The 22,303-nt window shown below is 41.2% G+C and overlaps 1 protein-coding gene across 6 annotated transcripts in view; it reads left to right on the forward strand.

Moving 5' to 3' along the window:
* The window catches only part of SNX13 (sorting nexin 13), a 2,094,218-nt gene that overhangs the window by 731 nt on the left and 2,071,184 nt on the right, over window positions 1-22,303 (forward strand). The window contains exon 2 of one of the 6 annotated variants that reach the window (XM_069648501.1): window positions 18,455-18,533. The exons of 4 other annotated variants lie outside the window; for them this stretch is intronic. The gene's annotated coding sequence lies outside the window, so the exon portion shown is untranslated. Of the gene's footprint in view, window positions 1-9,812; window positions 10,517-18,454; window positions 18,534-22,303 lie in introns of those variants that run through there. One more of the 6 variants, XM_069648502.1, reaches the window with a different exon arrangement.

The following is a 22,303-nucleotide window of genomic DNA, read 5'->3' on the forward strand; positions in this document are numbered from 1 at the left end:
GCTGCTACACAGACTCTGCTCTGGTGTAAGTGACTACATATCTAATAATACCTGCGCAGACTAATGCCAGCAGACGCAGTAACTGCTGTGCAGCTACTACACAGACCCTGCTCTGGTGTAAGTGACTACATATATAATAAATAATATCTGTGCAGGCTAATGTCCGCAGAGGCAGTAACTGCTGTGCAGCTACTCCACAGACCCTGCTCTGGTGTAAGTGACTGTCACAAAGTGTTTGTGTAGGGGGGATGGAGTTCTTTCTGTGAATTGTTTGCCGTTTCTTGCGGCGTAGTAGTTTTTATTTTTAATTTTTTGCCTTGAGGACTGTTGCTTTGTACAGTTTGAGTTGTCTTTGGTATTTTTTTTAGTCTTGTTTGGTGTATTGTTCTCTCCATTTTGTGTTGTTTTTTTCAGTTCTTCTGTGAACCATTTTGCTGCCAGTTTTTTAGGTGTTGCATGGAATGTTTTAGCTTGTGCAAGTTGGTCAATGGTCTTGGTGATCCAATTGTTGAGTGTGTCTTCTGTTGTATCTATGTTTGTATCAGTGGGATCTCTTTCACCTAGGTTGTCGTGAGGGGTTGATAGCATGGCGGCCTCGGCTGCTAGTTTTGTTGCAAAGTTGGGGTTGTAAGAAGATGGTCTGTAGATCAGTATTAGGAGGCATTCATAGTCTTCCGCGTTGGTTGTGATGGTTCGAGATGCTCAGGTGTGTTTTTTGTGTATAATTGCGATTCCACCTCCTCTTCGGTTTTCTCTGTTGGCGTGTATTAATTTATAATTGTCGGGTATTGCTTCGTTCGCGATGGCTTTATAGTTGTCTAATAGCCAGGTTTCTGTAAGGAAGAGCACCTCTGTGCCTCCTTCACTTAGGAGGTCATTGATTTCTGTTGAGTGTTTTGCCATGGAGCTAATGTTGAGGGGGCTGCAGTGTAGTTTGCTGGCTTTCCCTTTTGTGTTGTTGTTAGTATTGTTTGTTCTGACCGGTGTGGTGTTGGTTGGGTTTCCGTTCCAGGTGGGTTTTTTCCGGTTGAGTCTTTTGGGTGGGGTGGTTCTTTGTTGGTCGTTATCTTTGTCGAGTAGACCGATAAAGTTTATAGCAGGGTTAGTTCGTTTCCGGGTGGTAAATAGGGTAGCTACCCCTCTGTTGTTCCAGTCTTGGTGATATAGGGGGTGTAGAGTGAGTGGGATGGTTTCCAATTTGTTCCATGTTCTGGTTGGGGTATTGTCCATAGTGGAGACCGGGTTGGGATGGTTTATTGTCATCCGGTTGGTGTCCTGGTTGGGTCTGTATTCGTGAAGCTTGTTGGCTGTCGGTTCGTTGTTGCTGTGCTGTTTTTGTTTACCACGTTGCCGTATGTGGACAGGTAGCGAGCATTGAAGTCTCTTTGCTCTGCTCTGTTATTTGTATGTCTCCTTGGGCCATCTCAGATGTTTGTCGCGTTTTTTGGGGTTGTGGGATCATGCTAGTCCGTGCCTTCCCGAGTGGTTTGGGATTTCTTATTATTTCTGTTGTCTTTTCAGGCTTCTTTGTCTTTCTTGTGGCAAGGCATGATGTATGGGTTGTTCCTTAGTGGGCGTCCTATTTAGATTGGTATTTTGCATGGTCTTTTGGGTTTAGTCTTGGCTGTTTGTTGTTTGTTGTTGCTTGTATTTGGTAGGTTGTGGGTAGTTGAGACCTCGTTTGATGGGACTTTGTGGTTCCGTTTGTTTATTGCTTCTTTCTTTTTGGATCCTTTTCTTCTTAATTTATTTTTTCCTGGAGGTACTTTTCGTTATGGTTGTTGATTATTGGATTTTACGCAAAGCAAACATGAATACTGCGTGAAGGAGTGCATGTGAATACTGGCATATGTTGGTGCAGTCATGTTAGGGAGAATTCTCATTTCTGCACTAATTTCCTTCAACCTTAGAGACCCCCAGCTCTTTTGCTGGACTGTAGGACTTTTTAATTTTAACCCTGGAGTGAGTGAGTCCATTTTCCCACTGCCTCATGTGTTTTGACATTTTGGATTATGTGTTTTCACTGTTTTGGGAGTCTGACAAACTCCATATGCATCTACTTTTTGTATGGTGACACACTGCACTTTGAGTGCAGTGTCACTGAGAAATCCTTTAGATTTCTCATAAGGTTTAAAATTCCTTTTCTTGTGTGAACTACTGTTCCCAAGAATAGTAAAGTGAAATTGACTTTACTTACCTTTTCTCGGGTTTTTTTTTTATTTATTTTTTTATTTAAAGCATTCAGCGTACAAAAAATACAAGCTTTTGCTTATGTAAAAGAGTTCCCTCCTCCCCAAGTGCAAGCCAAACCTCTCCTATTTCTTCTTTCTTAGTTCTATGTTGGTTTCAATCCCGGTTTGGCTATGTGTTTTAAATATTCCTTATTAATAATAGTGGTCTTGATTCCCTTCCAATCTCTTTAGCATAGATTCCAGGAAAATTCCCTAGCCTTTGATGGTTTTCTTACTTGGGTCGTCATATAGAGCTGACCACCATGAGTCAGGGTCCAGCTCACATGATGGTGACAGTACTGGTAGTAGTAAACAATCCCTTTCAGGTCTAAGTTCAGGGCAAAACAGCAGTAAGTGTCGAGACGATTCTTCTTCTTGTTTGCATAGTCTGCATAATTTTTCCTTAGCCAGGCCATATCTGAACAGGTTGATCTTTGTTCTTAAAATGTTCAGACGAAAGCGCATTATTAAGTCTCTATGATTCCGATTGGCCCTTTTTACTAGGTATCCAGGCAATAATTGTGGGCATCTAGTTATCTTATCTGATAAGGTATGATAGTTCGAAGCTACTCTCGCACACTCTGTTTCTGCCCAGTCAATTAATAGTAAAAGTGATTTTACCCTCTTTGGGTGTTTCAGAAGGGCTTCTGTCGTAACTTTTAGGTTTTGCAACAGCTCATTACATTTCGCTTTCCATTCCTCCAATGGCCAAAAGGGCATTTTTCCTGCTTCCTTATTCAATATTTGATATTGAGGTGGACAATTCTCCAGAGTTATTTTTCTGTAGGTGGCCAATGTTTTCCAGACGATTCAGACTTGCATTGAGTGCAATCCTAGTTCATGTTGAATAATACTTATCGGAACACATATGGGAATTTTCAGCAATTTACGCCCGAATCTGGCTTCAAGTTTATCCCATGATTCTCGGGGCCGTTTCGCCAGCATATGTTACAGTGGGGATGACTTTTGCATTATAAAATTCCACAATCGGGCGCATGGAGAATTTACAAAACTTTCTTTTCAGTATTAATGCCTGTGATGTTAGTTGATCCATTTTCCTCTGTAAGTGCTCAATCCACGGTTGGTCACTCCAGTTGGCACTTACAATTGCTCCCAGATATTTTGCGCTGTTGTTATCGGGTCATTCTCTATATGGCATCTAAAAGATTTTTTATTTGCAGGACCTGCTTTTTTTAATTATCAATATGACTGATTTTTCTGGATTGATTTTTTTTTTTTGTTGTTTGAATTCTTTTAGATGTATGTCTAGAGCTTCCAGTTTTTTCTGTAGACCCATTTGAGTTTTGTCCATCACTATGAGATCGTCAGCATATAAGAGATGACCAATTTTCGTTTCTCCTATTTTAGGCGAGCATGCTTTTGGTGGTTCCAAGCAGTCCTTTACTTCTAAGATATAGAAGTTATAGAGTATGGACGCTAGTGGGCATCCCTGTTTGAGCCCACAATTTGTCGCTATTGCCTTTGTTAGGTTTCCCTTTTAGTCCAGTCTCACTCGCATCAATGTATTTGTGTGGAGAGTTTTGATGGCTTCTATCAGGTCTGGTGGACAACCTTTTTCTTTCATTTTCGGCCAGAGAATTTGGCGGTCTACTCTATCAAAAACTGCCGCCATATCTATTGAGGCAATTAACAGTTTTTTGATTTTCGCGAATGGTCTTTGCTTTTAGAAGGTTTAGACTACAGTCTGCGTTTTCTACAAAACCTGCTTGTCTATGATCGAAGTTGCCAGATCTTTGTATCCATTCCTTTAATCTTTTTAAGAGTATGCCAGCAAAGAGTTTGCCTAAAACGTCCAGCAAGGATATTGGACGATAGTTCTCCGGACATGCTCTATCTCCTTTTTTGTGGATCGGAATAGTAATTGATGTTGTCCAGGATTCTGGGATATGACCCATTTTTACTATTCGTGTAAAGAGTACAAAGCACATGTGTGCCCATACCTCTGGAGCTTGCTTTAAGATTTCATTTGTGAGGCCATCCGGCCCTGGGGCTCGCAATCTGCTTGCTTTTGTGATCAGTACCAAGATTTCACTTAAATTGAATTTAATGTCCCAACCTTTTTCCTTTCTGGCATCTTGAGGCCATAGATCTGTTGCTGGCTCGCGATTATATTTTTCTTGGAAGTATTGTTCCCACGTTGTTTCGTGTATAGGATTAAGTTGTTCCTCACTTTGGTGATTTCCTTTTTGATGATTTCCTTTTTGATTTTACAGTGTCCATAGATATTTTGCATTTTTATTTTGATCGCAATTAGCATATGTTCAGAGTCTTTTTGAAATAATAGAGCTCTATGGGATTTAACCCAGTTTCGATAATCTTTTTCAATTCTTTTCTTTTTTTTTGCGTGTCATCATAGGCAATATTCTGTTTTTTTTAAGGCTCTTAAATCTCTCTCTAGCCAGCTGTCGTTTTTTTTCGCGCTATATCCGTATTGAAACAATGCGTCTTGATTTTTGTGGGTCTTCTATTTGTTTCGGTGGTCACTTTGAAGATTCTGAGGCAAGATTCATACTCCACGTCTTTTCCTATTGAGGTTGCCCATTTGTTTATTGAATTTGTTAGCATGGGAATCATTTGTGTTGTTAATCTCAGTGTAAATGAGGGGCGAAACAGACTAACTTCAGTGGGCCAAGTATTCCTTGGTACTACATCTCTTTTAGGCTCTATTGCTGGGTCTGAGCATGTAAGGATTAGGATTTTATGATCACAACATTTTGTTGGTATGATTTTTAGGGAGAGTATTCTGCCAAAAATGTCTCGGTCGACAAAAAAGTAGTCTAGTGTTGCGCATGAATTATCCGATGACCATGTGGGTTGTCCTTCTAGATCTCCTTGGACATTACCATTTACTTGCAAGAGATCACGGTTCTCCATTTCCATCTGCGATTCTCTTGCTCTTGATTGTTTTTGTCGATTATGACTGGACGAATTTGGCTGTGGATTTTTGATTTTTCCACAGGAGATGTTTAGATCACCACACAGGATTAATGCCGGATTATCATATTCTGACCTCAACTGGTCGATGTGATTAGTTAGTAATTCCAAGAATATTTGTCCATCCTTTGCTTTTGCATTCCAGTATAGGTTACAAATGATTGATATGTTTTTTTTTCTTTTTGTGTATAACTTCCTTTTGGATCCTGTTGCATGATTATTATTTGTATCAATGGTGAGGGGTGGATCGTGCAAATTACATTTCCACCATATGTATTCTTTATGATAGTTAACAAGCCTGCGGAAGGTCTGCCTTTTTTACCTTTAAGAGCTTTATTCAGGTAACAAGTTGCTCCATGTATGTATGGCTGTTCTTGAAGCCAACACTCTTGAATGCAGATAATATCTGCAGTTAGAATTTCTTTATTTAACTTTTCAATCAAATGATGAAAGCCTCTTGTGTTCCAGGAAGCAAAGCTTGTTGATCCTCGTAGCCATAATCCTTCGGTCTAATGTTTTTTTTCATTAGTTTATGTGTTCAATGTTTCCGCTAACCAGCTCCATGATTTTTCTGTATCGATTTTAGTTACAATGGGCTGGTCATTATTTGGTTGATGAACCAGATTCACTTTCTCATTTCCTTTTGATTTTCATACGTAGAGCATATGGGCCCCGTAATACTGTTGGTGAGAAACGTATGGGTCTGTAATCCACTTCCTCTTCACTTTGATTCTCACGTATTTTTTTGTTAAAGGCTTATTTTCTTGATTGTGTCCTTTTTTTTATTTCCTTTTCTCTCTGTTGTGGACATTCAGTTTTAACATCAAAACCCAAAGGTCGTCCGCAGCTAGCCATATTAAGTTCATAACTGCCTTTGAGTTAAAGTGTATACAGATTCTATCCAAATCTTCTTCATTTGGAAATTCCATGATACGGATGTCTTTTGGCTCAATCACTCTCAATTGAGGCACGTTATGCAAGAGTTTCATTAGGTTTGCTCTATTTAGGATCAGGTCATCCTGTGCTCTTAGGACTCTCTCCATTCTTAGTTTAAAAGTATTGTTCTGATTGCCGTGAGGCTCAGAATTGTTCTTGTCGCTTCTTCTGTCCTTCTTCTCATCGCGATTGTTCTTGTTTTTCATTCCCGAGTTCTTAGGATCTTGTGTGATCCATCTTTCTCGGTCTTGATCCGATTGTTTGATCATGTCTTTAAGCACCTGGCGTTGCTTTTTTTTCCAAGTCCTTTTTTGTTGCAGTCTGCATTCTTTTTTCTTGCAGAGTTCGAAAGGTCAAGGCTGGTACTTCAAGGCATTCCGGAGCGCTGTTTTTGTTGCTCACGGACTCTTCACGTTCCTCCGTTGACTCTTGCAAGCTGTCATCCTCGTAAACAGATAAGAGTAACAAAGACTCTTGACCATAGGACTCATTTATGGAACTTTCTAATGTACTCTCTAGTTCCACGTCTTTAATGTATTCTCGTACTTGTTTCTTTGACATACGTCATTTTTTTTTTTTTTTTGTTTTTTGTTTTTTTTTATTAGTGGTGCTTGTTGGGTGGGCTTCGTTATCTCTTTTCCTATAGGCTTTAAGTTTCTAATGAACTGCCGTGTTCCATCATTAGACAAGCATTTTTGGCTGGACAAGTTTTTAGATTGTTTATTTGATTTTTCCACGGCATCTTTTGTATAATTTTTCCGAAGTTTCGTTTGGTTTTTCCACCTTGTCTGGTCTGTTTGGTTCTTTTCGATTTTCAATGTTGAATAATGGATAAGTACCATTAGGCTGGTTTTCGCAGTCGTTGTTAGGAGTAGCCTGTATCGGTTGGCTGTTTATCAGGGACACCCCCTGTTTTCCCTCTGTTCTCTGAGTGCCAGGTGCCAGTGCTCGACTGACTATAGGTTCAGTCTTTCTTATGTTTTCTGTTTCAGTTTTTTTTACTCCGGTCAACCATCACATTTACCTTTCTTTGTTCCTCACTTGGCCTTAACTCTGTCCTTTATTTCATATGAGGTACTTTTATCCTTATGTTGGGCATTGTTTTTGTAGCTCTCTGTTTTAAGTAATTTGATGGTATCACTGAAACAGTGCAAAAACGCTCTCTTGTCTTCCCGAGCTTCCTCAATTAGCTCGATTAGCGTCTTAACTATAACATTTTCTGACGCTTTTTCATGGATCCTTCTTTCTTGTTCCACCTCAAAGTGTTTTTCTACACATGTTAGCTTGGACTGGATTTGAGCCAATAGATTAGATTGATCTCTTCAGTTTTCATCAAGTGCCTCATATAACTTCAAGTATGGTGCAAGTGCTATGGTCATCATAGATCCTACTGCAGCTTGCATGTTTGCACAAATATCTGTAATTGACCATGGGTTGTGTGACGGAACTTGTTCTCTTCCAAGATGTTTTTCTTTAATTTCGGCCAAAATGCGGCCCGGCACAGTTAGTTCCTCGTCTTCCAGCTGCGAGTCCACAGTCAGGGTACTGCTTAGTTCCTGAGGGACATCTTCCTTTGCTTTTTGTAGATGCACAGTTAGCTCCCCTTGCTGTTCTGAAGTTGTTTTTTCCTTTGGAAGCTCTTCAGTACTTATAAATCTTGTTTTTCCATTTTCGTTTTTTGTCCTTTTTACCGGGACCTTGTTAGCACTAGATTTATTTGCATCCACATCTTCAAAGAATCTTTTTAATTGCGATATCTGCGGAGTTGAAGTGCTTCTTGGTTCCTTAAAAGACAGCTTCTGAGATTCTTCCAATTGTTCTGAATGTTTTTGTTGAGGAATGCTTACAATTGTTGCGGGGACATTTGTATTTCCGATGCTTGCTATATTCGTAGCATCTGTTGGTGGTTTGCTGTTACCACTTTTGTCTGGTTCTGTCTGTACATTGTGGGAGCTTAATTGCTTGCATCGGCTGGACGCTAATAGAAGGTCATGATCTGACATTTCCATTTCGTCTAGTTGTTGTTTGGCATAGCTGATCCCAGTTGCCAGGCTCATGTCTTTCTGTAGAGTAGGTAAGTCTTTCTTTTTGAAGTGCCATCTGATTGTTCTTATCTCTGAAAGGGACTTTGCACGCGGTATAAATTTCTGAGTGGAGAGTGGTTTTGGAAGGTCACCGGCCCCATTTGATGGATTATTTGTTATTTTTGTTTTTCCTTGTATCAAAGTTTTTTGTGTGTTGGCTTGTGAAAGTCCCTTTTCAAAATCACACATTGGATCTTTATTGTGAGAGGACAAGGTATTTGGTTTGTCATTTTCGGTAGATTTCTGTGCATTTATTTTTGTAAGGGAAGTCTTTGTATTTGGGGCTTGTGAACTTTCCATACCATCCAAAATGCCTGCTGCTTCAATAATCTCATAGAGTATACTTGGTATAAAAATTTTTGGGGCTTTGTTTTTTAGTTTGTTTTTGCTGATTATTTTTTTGTTTTGTTAAAAAAGAAGCTTCTTCCTGAGGCAGGCAGAAAGCATCCTTATTTGCCACATTTATAGCGGGCACCGCTTCCCTCCGAGGAAGCGAGTCACCCGCCTGCAGTGGCTTCCCCAACATACATGCCGGCTCCGTAATTCCGCCTGACCCGCTCGCCGAGACTCCGGCGTCTTGCGCATGCGCAGCTCCACTGCGCGAATGCGCATCGCAGCCGTCTTTGTCGCAGCCCGCAGCGAGCCCCTGCCAAGCAGAGCCCCGCAGCGGACTGCGGAGCCCATCCTCCGCAGGTAAAACATTTTCTGGGAATGTGGAAGAAGGGAGGGACAGCGCGGGTGGGTCAGGAAGGGCGGGTCTGTCATTTAGGGGCTCCATACGGTCATCAGGCCGAACGGAGGGCATATCAACTAGTCCAACATCATCAGAAATGCTACTCACCGCCTGTGGTTTATCCCCTGTAGAGCCCCCAACAGCAGGCAATTTCGAGCGGGTACGGGGTACCTGTGGAATAGCTGCATCACCCGGGATCAAGGCGTGTGTAAGGTCCATGTTTGTTCTTCTGCCTTACACCACGCCGAACACTCGCCAAACACTCCGCAAACGCTCCACTAGGAGCTGTGGTATTATAGAAGAGGGTCCGCCTCCAGCCTCCCACTGGTGATAATGGAGGTAGTAGAGCCACTCAGGCACAGGCAGCAGAAAAAGTAGTGGTGGCAAGTTCCAGTCCAAACACTCACCAAACACTCCGCTCTTTGTGGGTCCAGCACACACCAACTTATGTGGAGTGCTGGGGGGTTACCTAGTAGCCCCTCATCCTACATTCTCATGTAACATTTGTATGTTGCTCTCCCTACTTTTAAATGGCTAGTGGCAGTGGTTTAATGTTTCCTACCATTGTGCTTTTGTACCGCAGGCTGAACCCTCAGCTGCAGTCTAGCACCCAGGGGTGACCATTTAATCAAAACGGCCCCTGTCTTCTTTTTTTGTCATTTTCTGTTTGTGAGGTCTTTCTTGGGTTTTACTCTGTGCGTGGAACAGATTGGAGCCCTTTGTTTGTTTTGCCTTTGGCGCACTTCAGCCCTGAGACCGGACTCTGGCTCCAGTGTGTCTGGAAGGACAGAATGTGAGGGAGGGTCCTGAAACTCTCCTGTCCTTTGTCTCTAGGAATGCCTGAATGCAACAGGTCTTGAATGGCTCGCTGGCTGGCTGGCTGTCCTTTCAGGACAGCGACCCTGATGTGTCATTGACAGCCTAGGCTGCGCATGAATGGGAGAAACCTGCTTAAAAGGCGAAGGTTTTGGGACTAGAGGCAGAGTCGACCACTGGGAGAAACACCTGACGAAGAAACAGGGAACAAAGCTTGATGCATCCTCCTGGACCTTTGAATTGCCTGGTGAAGCCCTGCTGCTGTGCTGAAACTCCCCTTTTCAGACAGAGAAGCTCCGTAATGGACGCCTTCTCCCCTTGGGTTAGTGGGACCAACTAACCCAGAGACGAACTCCACTGGACCTTCTTCCCTGTCTGGCTGTACTTCTTAATTGCTGAAAGAACCAAGTGCCAGGGGTTGAGTAATCCATAGTCGAGTGAAACGTCTGAAATCCGACTAGAAGCTCCAGGACCCTCCAGAAGCAGGACGACCAGAGCTAGAGTCCCCTCAGCAGACCCAAGGCATGAAGGATGCCCAACCGGTACCAGATATCAGCAACAGTCCTGTTTACTAAGTGCTGAAACCGCAAAGTGCTGCTGAACCAAAAAGAGCCCGTAGCTGCCAATGGCCACTGAAGTACCACCGCAGGAGCCCTACAGATGTCCTCCCTCTTGTCCCCACGACTGAGGCTCAGGAACACGAGGTCTGCAATGCTGTAGCAGGACAGAAGCCAGCTGGATCACCCTTCTTGAAACCAAAGGTACTGTTTAGACTTAGCTCATTGTCTTGTAGCTCGCTTTTCTCAGTTGGGAATAGAAGGGTCTTTTTTTTTTTTTTTTTGGGGGGGGGGGGGTTTTCCAAACTTTATTTCTTATTTTCAACAAGAAAGAAACATATCAAGTACAAAGCAAATGTTACTAGACCAACAGGCTATCATCCAGGTAACAACATAAACCTGAATCAAAGAAAACAATAACCTCGAAATGCATATTAACCGCAACACATTTAAAAACGTAGCCATGAGCGGTGGCCTGACATTCCCAAACATAACAGACAACACAAAACAAGAGAACATAACACAGGCACCACTCCAAAACGTATCCATTAGACGTGATGCAAACCCATTCTATTACACAATTCTGATCAAGATGGCTTACTCATAAACATCACTGAAATTCCCCCATTGTTCATCATAACGTGCTTCTTTGCATTGCTTATAAAACATAGTCTTATCATATTTAGATAGAACTTGCACATCTAAAATCCAATCATCTACTGTTGGTTTCTTGTCTTCCAGACCTTTAATATCTGTTTAGTAGCTACTAACAGAACTTTGTCAATCCAACACGATATTACCCAATCATATTTGCAACCATTCCTTGGTAATTTCAAAATGATTGCTAATGGATTCTGTGGATAGGTGATGCCCCAAACCTGGTCAATCCTATCAACCACATCTCTCCAGAAATGTGTCACTCTTTCAAAACTCCACAACATATGAAGCAAACTACCCCTCTTTCCCACAACCCCAACAAGTGTCACCATCCAACATTCCTTAAGCATACATACGGGCCGGGGTCCAATAGGTTCTACTCAATATTCTCTGATGAGTGTAACGCAGTTGTAAATCCGCTTTAGCTTTAACCGAAACTCTTCAGACCCTTTCCCATTCATCTTGTCAGTTCTCTACCCAGCTCATCCGTCCATGACAAGCTCAATTTGTCCCATGAGTTCAACCACTGTATATCTGTTTGCATAATTTTCAAAATATTTGACACCTTTTGCGATCCACAGGCCAATATTTTGAGGACTTCAGGTTCCCGTGAGAGTGATGCAACCATCATCCGACTCCTTTCAGATATTAAATCCACCAATTCATTGTACCTTTGTAACTCTCTATTATGCAGTCCAAATTTCTCCACTAGTCCCTCAAAGGAAACCACCCCTTCATTGCTCCAAACATCACTAACCGTTAAAATACCTCTACTAACCCAACTTCTCCAATTTAACGTTCTATTATTAATCTGTAGACAAGGATTATGCCAAAGTGAGGACTCTTCATAAAAAAATAATCCCTGCCCATTTCCCACAATCGGTGACGCCAATGCGTCTTTTGTAGGAATAATCTATCCGTCGAAGTACTTTCTTTATGTAAAATGTAAGGGCAACAACTGAATAATATACAGGACTTTTGGTAATGTAAGCATTCTAATTGCATTAATTTTAGCCCATATGGACAATATGAAACGCCCCCATTTTCTAATGTCTTTATGGATGACATCTACGGTTCTATCTACATTATAATCCACTATCTTTTTTATGTCGCGAACAATGTGCATACCTAAGTATTTTACACTTACATTCTCCCATCTACAATTCCAGCCTAACAATTGCCCTTGCCTTGGCGAGTCCCTTACCGGAAATACTTCTGTTTTCCCCCAATTGATCCGGTAACCTGATAACTTCCCCACTGCTTCAAAAACACCTTTCAACAATTGCCCCCCTCTGCAGGATTACTCAAAATAACTACTACATCATCCGCATAAACTAAGACCTTAATTTCTCCATCCCCCACACACAAACCCCTAATTCCCCTATGTTGCCGAATATATGCTAACAAAGGCTCTAATACCAGATTAAATAACAAGGGGGACAAGGGACAACCTTGCCGTGTGCCCCTAAACAGTTGAAACGATCCTGAAAATCCATCATTCACCCACACCTTAGCCGTTATCTCTGTTTGCAAAGCTTTAATAGCCTTAATAAACAAAGTCCCAAATCCCATTTCTGACAGTGTATGGTGTAAGAACTTCCAATTTACTCTATCGAAGGCCTTCTCGGCATCTAAAAAGACAAGCAAAGCATCTTTTATCTCTGAATCAGGAAACCTCAATATGTCTAATAACGTTCTAACATTGTCATACCCATAACGTTGTTTCATAAACCCAGACTGAGATCGTTCTATTAATCCTCCAATATACTTAGCCTAACCGTTAGGACCTTAGTAAAAATCCTAATGTCAACATTGAGCAAGGAAATTGGCCTATAGTTGCAGCACTTAGTTGCATCCTTCCCTGGTTTCGAGATCAGAGTAATTATAGCTTCCCTCATTGTTGCACACCAACTTCCCCTCCTCCAGAATATAATTCTACAAATTACACAGTATAGGCGCATTAAATACCTCATTAAATGCATGATAAAATTCTACTGTTAGACAGTCCATCCCCGGGGACTCCCCGAGCCCCCCCCCCCCATTGTCGGGTCCCCAATCGCAGACAGGACCTCCAAGACAGTAAACTGACTTTCCATAAAATTCCTACCTTCCTCAGAGATGATGGGAAGAGTAATTTTCCCAAAAAAACTATCCAATTCATCTACCTGTGGGACAACGTCCTCAGTATACAAGTCTGCATAGAATAAACGAAAACATTCACTAATGTCATCCTTTTTGACCAGCACATCTCCATGGTCGTTCACAATTTTCTGGATATACAGCCTTTCCGAATAACTCTTTAATCTATTAGCTAATACCTTGCCACCACAATCTCCTCCTTCCCAATATTTATGCCTCATATAATATAATCCCTTTTCAACCTGCGAATTAAACTCACATTTCAGATGTTCTTTGACACTTGCTATCTTAACTCTAATATTCTCATCATTTGTCAGCACGTAGTTCCTTTGCAGACTCCCTAGTTCCTCCTCTAGACCCTTTAGTATAGAATCCTCTATCCGTCGCACCCTAGCAGTCCAGTTCATTAGTCCCCCCCCCTAATAGAAGCCTTCAGGGAATCCCACACTACCATACTGTCTGCTGACCCATTATTCTCCTGAAAGTAATGAGGTATGAATATGTTTAAGGCTTTTAAAACATCTCCATTTTTCAGCACAAAAGGCTTCAACCTCCACCTGCAAATTCCTCTTCGCTCTGTAATGAAGGACAACCTTGTTGTCACCATAGAATGGTCCGAAAGATGCCGTTCTCCTATTCTCGCCTTTATCTGATATTCGTATATAGCCAAGCCTCGAATATGAATTATGCACCGGTGAGAAAAATGAGAATTCTCTATCCCTCCAATGTAGGCTCCTCCAAATATCAACCAGGTCAAATATTTCCATAAATTCTCGAAACTCTTTACTCGATTTCTGTCCTGTGAAACTACATGTTGAAGACCTATCCATGTTAGGATTTACTACAAAATTGAAATCACCCCTGGATGATTGACTCCCCTCTCATGTCTCGCAACACATCTTTCAATGTAACAAAAAACTTCCCTCCCTCTGGCACATGGACCATATATAGACCCAATTGTTAACATTTTGCCCTCGTATTTCAAGTCAATCAGGATAATACGTCCCTCATTATCCATACTCACTTTGACAATACTTCATTGAAACCTTTCCTCAACAGGACCCCTACACCTCTAGAATTTGACGTGTAGCAATTCAGAAATACCTTTGTATATTTAGCATTGGTCAATAAGTTCCCAGTACCATCCATCAAGTGTGTTTCTTGCAAGAGAGCCACATCAACTTTTTCTCGCCAAAGTTTAGACAGTACCTTCATTTCCTCTGGCAATTTAACCCCTTCACATTCCAGATACACACCAAAATTGGATTCATCCCAATTTTAAACCAACTTCATGCATTTGAACTCCTTTCAAGTAACCACCAGTATTCATTCCTCCCTATAACGCATCCAGTCTCTGTGATACTTAAATACAAGTACTCCCTCCTCCCACATACACACAACAAAAGACAACATATAAACATACAGCATGAACATAGATTGAACGAAGTCCAAAGTTCCATGGACTTTAACAAAGTATCATTATATACACAACTCAACCCATTCCTAACCATCTCTTAGAGTCCTATACATACCTATTATTATATTTTTGCATTTCTTCCTCTTAACATTGCCTGATCTATTAAAAAAAAAAAACTAAGCAATACCAAGTATACTACATGTTCAATACAACCTACCCTTCACTGATAATTGGAGCAAGCCTGAACATTCCCAATGTACTCTAACCATGCAATGCCTCACCTAAACCAACTCCACCCTGCCTCCCCTCTATTCCCCTCAATCCCAGTATTCCGTTCTAACAAGAAATAAACAGTCTAAGCATACACTCCCATCTGCACCACGCCTATAGAATCTTAAATGTATCTACTAATAATAAACACAACTTCCATCAACGAATACTCTAAACCCCCGTCACTGGATTAAAACCCCCAATAATGACCAGTAGCTTGCACATGTATATCTGTGTATAGCTGCAATTCCCAGAAACCATATACTACCGATTTGAAGAAGTCTGCCATTATTATAACAGACTCCATTCATATATCAAAAACGTGACATGACCAGCTTATCTGGTTTTGACCTCCTATCAAACTAATAATTGACTTCTAATGCACTACAACCGTGTTCCCCCTCACTCAGGATGCCCCACAGCCATAATGATGAAAAGTCTTCATATATTCCTTTTTCCCTTATTTAAGACACTCAGTTAACATTTCCTTATCAATGTTCCTGTGCCTCAATAGAAAACTATTCTGAAACTAAATAATCTGTTAGTGGAAAAAGGAACTACCCTATGAGATGCTTGCATAACTGAAACAATGGCCTGCATAAATCAGCAACCAACAAGTATACCAATCTCTGTAACTCGTGCCTTATTCCGCATTCAACCTTAAATTATATCTACTTGAGACGTTTCGGCACTGAACGGTTGTTGCATGCATTGCACTTTCCCAGTGCCCAACAATGCATTATATATCTGGCATGCGATGCTCCATTTTACATGAATATATACCAGATCCAGAGTCTTACATGCTCAATCTTTCCCTGATGGTGCCACCCCTAAATTTCCTTCAGCTATAACCATCTCCACGCATTTTACATGTTCATCCATGAAATGGTCACCTTTGAAAGGAACAGAGGGTGATCATACATACAACATACAGTATTGGTGAAGGATAGACCCATAGATTGCAACGTCATATGTAAACTTGTTAGAGTTCTCCCGAACTGCAGCATATAAATGCACCCTTGCTTCATACAGAACAATCTTGGAGAAGCGAAGTCCCTTCTGTTGTACCGTCATCTTTTAAAACTGACCTTTCAGTGCCAGATGCATAACATTTAAGTTCTCTCTCCCAGACTGTGGGACTCCTAGAACAAGTCTTCCGATCTTCCCCCTCTGTTTACTGGCTTTAACTGGAAATACACTTGACTGTTGACTTGTATGTAATTTCAAATACCTTTGAAATGTGATGAACTTTGTATGCTTCTAAATAAGGCGTGGGCGAGTTAGGAAGACTGAGTAAGAAGTAGTGGGGCTATGTTCCCACCCTAGCGCTGAAAATAGGTGGATGCAGCCTACTGAAATGATATAGCCAACGCTGCTTTAAAAGCAATGTAGTATTTTCCATTCCCACGATAAACATCCTCACATATATTTAAACAATTGTTATGAGTCATAACTTTCTAGCAAACCACGATTGGAGAGATTTATCGGGCGGTTCTAAATATGCCTTTACGACCTGGGAAGTGCAGCATTGTTTCCGTTTCTTTTCAAAGAGCACAGCAATGTAGGCGTTCTTGTTAAAAAAAAAAAAAAAAAAAAAAAAAAAGAAAAAGGAAAAAAAAAAGTTGGGTAAAAGCATAGCCTGTCCAATCTTCACTCCATTTCCATTGTAGCATATTTCAACACTAAGGCCGCTGTCATGGCACTTGGAGGCATACGATTACGGAGCAAGGTGAGGTCAATGACTGTCAATAAGAATAGTTCATGGCACCTGCGCACAAGCTGTAGTTCATTTAGTTGCCTTGTTGGGAGCGTGACACATACAATTACTCATGAGTGGCACTGACAAGGAAGGCGGTCTCATTTTATTTTTTAAAGAGCAGTCATGAATACACATTGAGATGTAAACATCAGTGGATGCATTCAGGACCGTCGGAATACAAATAAAGCAAAGGAAGCGTTAGTGCTCGCTCTTACCTCACGAACATCTTGCCATACCCGATCAACACTTCCATTTCCTGCAACACAACCCGGTTCTACAAAGCGGGAGGCAACCCCAGCAAGTGTTATTCCTTCCTCAATCACGTGAACGTGCATACGCAGTGCACGCACGCCACTGGTTCCTTTCTCTAAGGTAACCCACAGTCATTGTAGCCACGAGATATCGATTGAAAGTCAACACGTACACAATAACGGTCTTTCTAAACTGTCTTTTACATGGAGAGCACTGTAACAAACAAAAGAATAATTATATTATTTAAAAAAATCAAAGATGCACAAACCAAAAGCAGGTTAAAACACAAGCCATCTTTTCTTTTTGGTTTCCTGTTTTTGAGAGGTAGAGGCAGAGGTAGAGGCTGCTTCCATAGGCACCACATCCAGGTCAGTCAGGAAAGCCTCTGCACTCCTGTGCTCTGCAAATGAGTGGAGCTGACCATCTACAATCACCCGAAATATCACTGGGTAAATCATATAGTACTTAAGATTTTTAAGTCTTGCCTTCTTTTTTGCCATGGCAACACATTTTCTCTTCTCCATTACATCTCTACTCAAGTCTGCAAATATCATGATTTTGTTCCCTCCCCATGCCAGATAACCAACTTCACGAGATTTCCTCAACATCAGTTCTTTGTTAGGGAACCTTAGAAATTTAATAAAATAATGCCTGGGTCGCTGACCCAATGCTGGTTTTTGGCCCAAAGACCTATGCGCTCTCTCAATATCCAATGGCATTTTGGGGTCCAAGTGTAACATTGAAATCAGTGCCTTTTCCAGAAATGAAACTGGGTTCCCTCTCTCCACATTTTCTGGAAATCCAGCTATCCCTATGTTTCTCCTTGAGAAATGTTCTTGCTCAGACAGTTGCAGTTTCTCATTATTAATTTCTAATTGTCTTACTTAGTCTGCCAGACGTAATGCCTTGTCATCAACTGAACTCAGATGACACTCCACAGCAATCACCTTAGTGGTAAGGTCCAGATATCTCTCCTCTGCAGTTGTCATCATTGCTTTGATATCTGCAATATCCAAAGTCAGCTTACTTTTAGAGTTGATCCCAACTCTGTTTTCACAGCTTGTGACCCTATAAGGGATTTTCTAACAGACTCTCTAACTTTGTGCAAGACCTCTGATTCTAAGACGTGCCTCAGCTCCATAGACTGTTTCTAATTGACTTTGGCTGTCCTGGCTCCCTGCAGACTCTTCTAGCCCACTGACTTTGATTTGGTTTGTCCCTCATAGGTGTCAACTTGTTTTAGACTGTTACTGCTGGGAAAGGCTTGTCTAGATTTCATTGGAAGATTTAGTTGTCCTCACATATACTGAGAACCTGTTTAACCTTTTTCCTTCCTTAAACCTTTCCTTTCTGCAAAGTATAACTAGTGTACTGTGATATATAAATGCCATTACTGTCCTTGTGATTAAAGTCACCCGAGGGTATAGCAATTGTGTATGAAGCATAGCCAAAGATTATCCACTAACTTGATCTGATTCTGAAAAGTAATTTTAAAGTATATTTACACTGTTACATGAATTGCCTTTCTAAAGAATGCTTATTAAAAAAATGATGTTAATTAAATAACTATTTATAACTGAAACTATTTATAACTGAAACCTTGAGTGTGTTACTTGGCTACCTGTATTTACCGATTTCATTTGTACAGCTCACAGTTATCCCTCTTGAGATAGGCCTGGCTGCTCAGTCACACTGCCAACCTGTGTAGTTCGGACCTATACCAAAAGGTGGGTTTACCTAATCATGGAAATGTATTGATTGTGATGGTGTTGGGTTCCTGCTTTTGACTGGGATGGCAAAGGATTCTCACCCAGGGGGTGCATGCTATGTTTAGGCCTCTTTCCTCCACTTTGGCCCAAAATAGTCTCAGGCGTTCTCCATGCCACATTGGGGATTGTGAGGGTGATGGGTGCCGGCTTTTGACTTGGATGGCAAACGATTCTCACGGGTGCATGCTATGTTTAGGCATCTGGCTTCCACTTTGGCCCAACATAGTCTCAAGCTTTACCCTTGCCACAGTGGGGGATCATTCAGCATAAGTGCAACTAAGCAAAAGCAGAATGACAGTCTGTATTGGTCTGCATATCATCCTACAAACTCTGTTCTGAAGTAATTAGTAAGTCATCCCCAAATCATCAAGAACAAACGTGCAATCTCTTGAAGTGTTCAGTAGGTCATCCTAAAAGCATCCGGAACAAAGTTTTCTAAAATCGGGATGATGTTAGCATATTCATTAAGTCATCCTAAGCTCATCCCCAAATCATCACCCACCATTCTGAGATATTTGCTGATGACTTTAACAGCATGATGACGTCTGACGATGTGGGAATGACTTCTAGTGTAGTTCGATGATCATCAGATGACCCCAGGATGGTCTCTAAAGTCATCCTTTTATACCAGGGGTAACGCAATTTTGTGATCTATACTTCTTGCTATAACAAGCTGCCTGCACGACAGAGCTTTTGGGTAAGCAGGAGTTTCACTCTCTGCCAGTGAATATTGGAATCAATTGGGCTAGTTAGGATATTTGTTTTCACGCTCACGGGTGTGGTATTATGGTGACTGCTATTGAATTGTATTCTCGTCTTTTCAGGACCCTATCTCTGTTCGAGTTGATAATTGCCAATAAGCTTGCATAATCTGCATTTTTGGAAGATTTGCAAAAGTACATGTATTTTTTTTCCAGTGAACAGTGTGTTGGTCCTGAAGAAGGCAGAGTTATCGGCTCAATCTGCCGAAACATATCCCCCATTAAGTTTGCAGAACACTTGCCTGCGAGGCCCGATCGAAATATTAGTTTACTCAAAGACTTAAGGTAGACCCTGGTTTGAAAGATTCCATTGACAAATTTAAAATTTCCCTCTGCCAGTTACAGTGAGGGTCCAATTGAGGGATCTGATGACTAATCCCCCCAAATGTTTGCCACCTTGTGCTTATTCTAGTGTTTTTACTGTTTTTATGTTTAATTGAAATGTCTGTTTTTATTCTTAATTTCTTTCTGTGATGATTTGTTTCTCTTTTCAAATGAAAGCGTATATTTTGATTAATTCAAGATTGTGTAAAGAGATGTACTTAGCTAAAACAATGCCTTTGAATAGCATTGGTGATTAAGATGGTAGTGACTACAGGGTGATTTAGACATCATTTCTGTAAGCTTAGATTAATAGCTACGAGTTTCCAGACTGTGCACCCTTACCAATTTTGTCTTCTATGCTTGCTGTATAACTACTGTAGCCCCTGTACCGTGAGGCATGGCTTTGCCAGAATTTGCTTTTCAAAATCCAGCTGTATGTTGTAACCCCTATGCGTGGTCTTGCACTATGTATACTTTCATATCGCACTTACTGTAACTAGCACCCAGATGCCTGAGGGTTTTGTATGCAGTTATAAATGTAAAAATAAACAAACATACCACATAAGTAATGTTAAAAAAAGAGTGAAAATAATCTATATTGTGTTAATAATCTATATTGTGTTATGAATCATTCCTGGTGGGACAACCTGCTCTAGTTTGTTTCACACCCTACTACTGCAGGGCAATTTCGTGGCGTGGCTGCCCAGGGATTGGGTACTTTGAAGGTGCATTATCAGCTGGTCAAAGGTAGCACAGTGAGAGTAACTTTGGCGCTTTGTTCATGTGTTCCTGAAACGTTGACACTCGTTCTAATATGTTTTTATCATGTCATTTCTATTAGCTGAGCTTTTTAAAAGGGAGCAATTAATGGTGGATGTGTGGGGTCCATAGATGGCCAGTCAAACTGCTAAGGTGTTCAAGGGTTCTTATTTTTTAACTGATAGAAAATATGCAACTTTCTCAGTGTAGTACTCCAGGGCAGGGGTTATACTACTGGGCTTCCCTCTCTCGTCCTCCTGAAGACTTCCGCCTCCCCAGACCAGATGTTCCTAAACGCAAGGATGGCAAATAGTGACAGAACCCCTACTATCTAAAAGCTGTCTTGAAGAATGTAAATATTGTAGCCTTCTCTATCTGTAGCCTGTGAAGGTGTCCTGGAGCAAGACACAGTCAACAGATTCAATGTTCAAAGAACACACTTTATTAACTTAAATGTCGGGATGTTGTCGGGCCTAACTTTCCCTATGCTGAGGTGGGATTTCCCTACCTAAAGAAACTAAGGATAGTCTGAGTCAGTAAGTTTTAACAAGTCTGTCTGTGTCCAAAACCTGTACTTGCCCTCCCAACTAAAGCTAAACAATGTGTAGGGATGTCGGCACCAAAAGAAATACTGTTCCAAAAGTTCTGAGCTTCTTGGAGCTCTTTGGCTTGCGTTTCAGCCCCTTACCCAGGTTCAGAACAGTTACACACAAAAGATCTCAAGCTTCCCTTTCCCATGTTCAAAAGGGTCCCGGGGTTCGCATCTCTAAGTTCAACAGAGTCTGTTCTCTTGACTTTCAATAAGTGTTCCAAACCAACTTTTGCAACCTTTCAGGCTTTTCAATGGTTCGTTTAGCTTGTTCTTTTCTTGAATAACTTCCATACTTGATAGTTAAAACAGCTTCAGTAACTTTACTTTTCTTAGTTCACTCCAAGTAGGAGTTACTCAGTATTGGCGCAGTTGTCAGACCACACGGTCCACCCACTAAAGGTCACGGAAACGATAACCCATGGCACTTTGTTATTTACACTTGTTTTCATTGGACTTTTCTGCTAAAACAGGATCCCACTTTGAACTTGTGTCAAATGTCCACTTGAAGATCTTTTTATCCTTGGCAGCTTCTTGCCTCTGCCACAGCGTGACTTTCACACCATTCACCTTATGGGTTGCTTTCCTTGACACCGCATTGCTTTTGCACTTCACAATAGTGCTTATCATTGGTCCTTAAACAGATGTTTACTGAAGTGATCATGCACGGATTGCACTTTGTATATTCTTTTTTTTAATGCTGTTTTTATGAAGAAAGTATTTCCTTGTTTTGTAAATGTTTTTCTGTAAACCAAGTACAAATAGAAAAAAAAATGGTGCTTATCCTTTGCTTTTCACTTGCTTCGTCAGCCCTTGTCACTGGATTTCATTTGGTTCATACTTTCACATTGTCCATCTGTGCTATTCTCTTGCTTTCATTGAATTTGAAATTGCACATCACTTTCATTTCACTCGTGCAATACTTTTGTTTACCTTGTATAGCTTTTCCTTATTTCAGTGTATTCTTTAATGCATGAAACACTTTGCAACTCGTTAAGCATTCACAAATATTGCCTTCGGTCTCCCGACCCTCTTATCATGAGTTTTCCTTTGATCGGCATCTCCTTGTGACCAAATGCAGTCCCTAGAACGCCCCAGCATGACTATTCCTTTTCCGTCACTCACGTGTCCCCGGCAGGTCCTCCGGGTGCTTTCGGCTTTCTACTCTGCGGTCTCCCACTCCCCTTTCACTTGCCGGGAGCTCTAATGAGCAGTGCTTGTCTTTTCCGAAGCTCCCTGCTGCTTTTGGCGGCTCCCTGGTGTCTTCAGTGTGCCACAGTTCCAGCAGGGCACAC

The sequence above is a fragment of the Ambystoma mexicanum genome, chromosome 2q (assembly GCF_040938575.1).
Source record: "Ambystoma mexicanum isolate Mex_15411 chromosome 2q, UKY_AmexF1_1, whole genome shotgun sequence".
NCBI lineage: Eukaryota > Metazoa > Chordata > Amphibia > Caudata > Ambystomatidae > Ambystoma > Ambystoma mexicanum.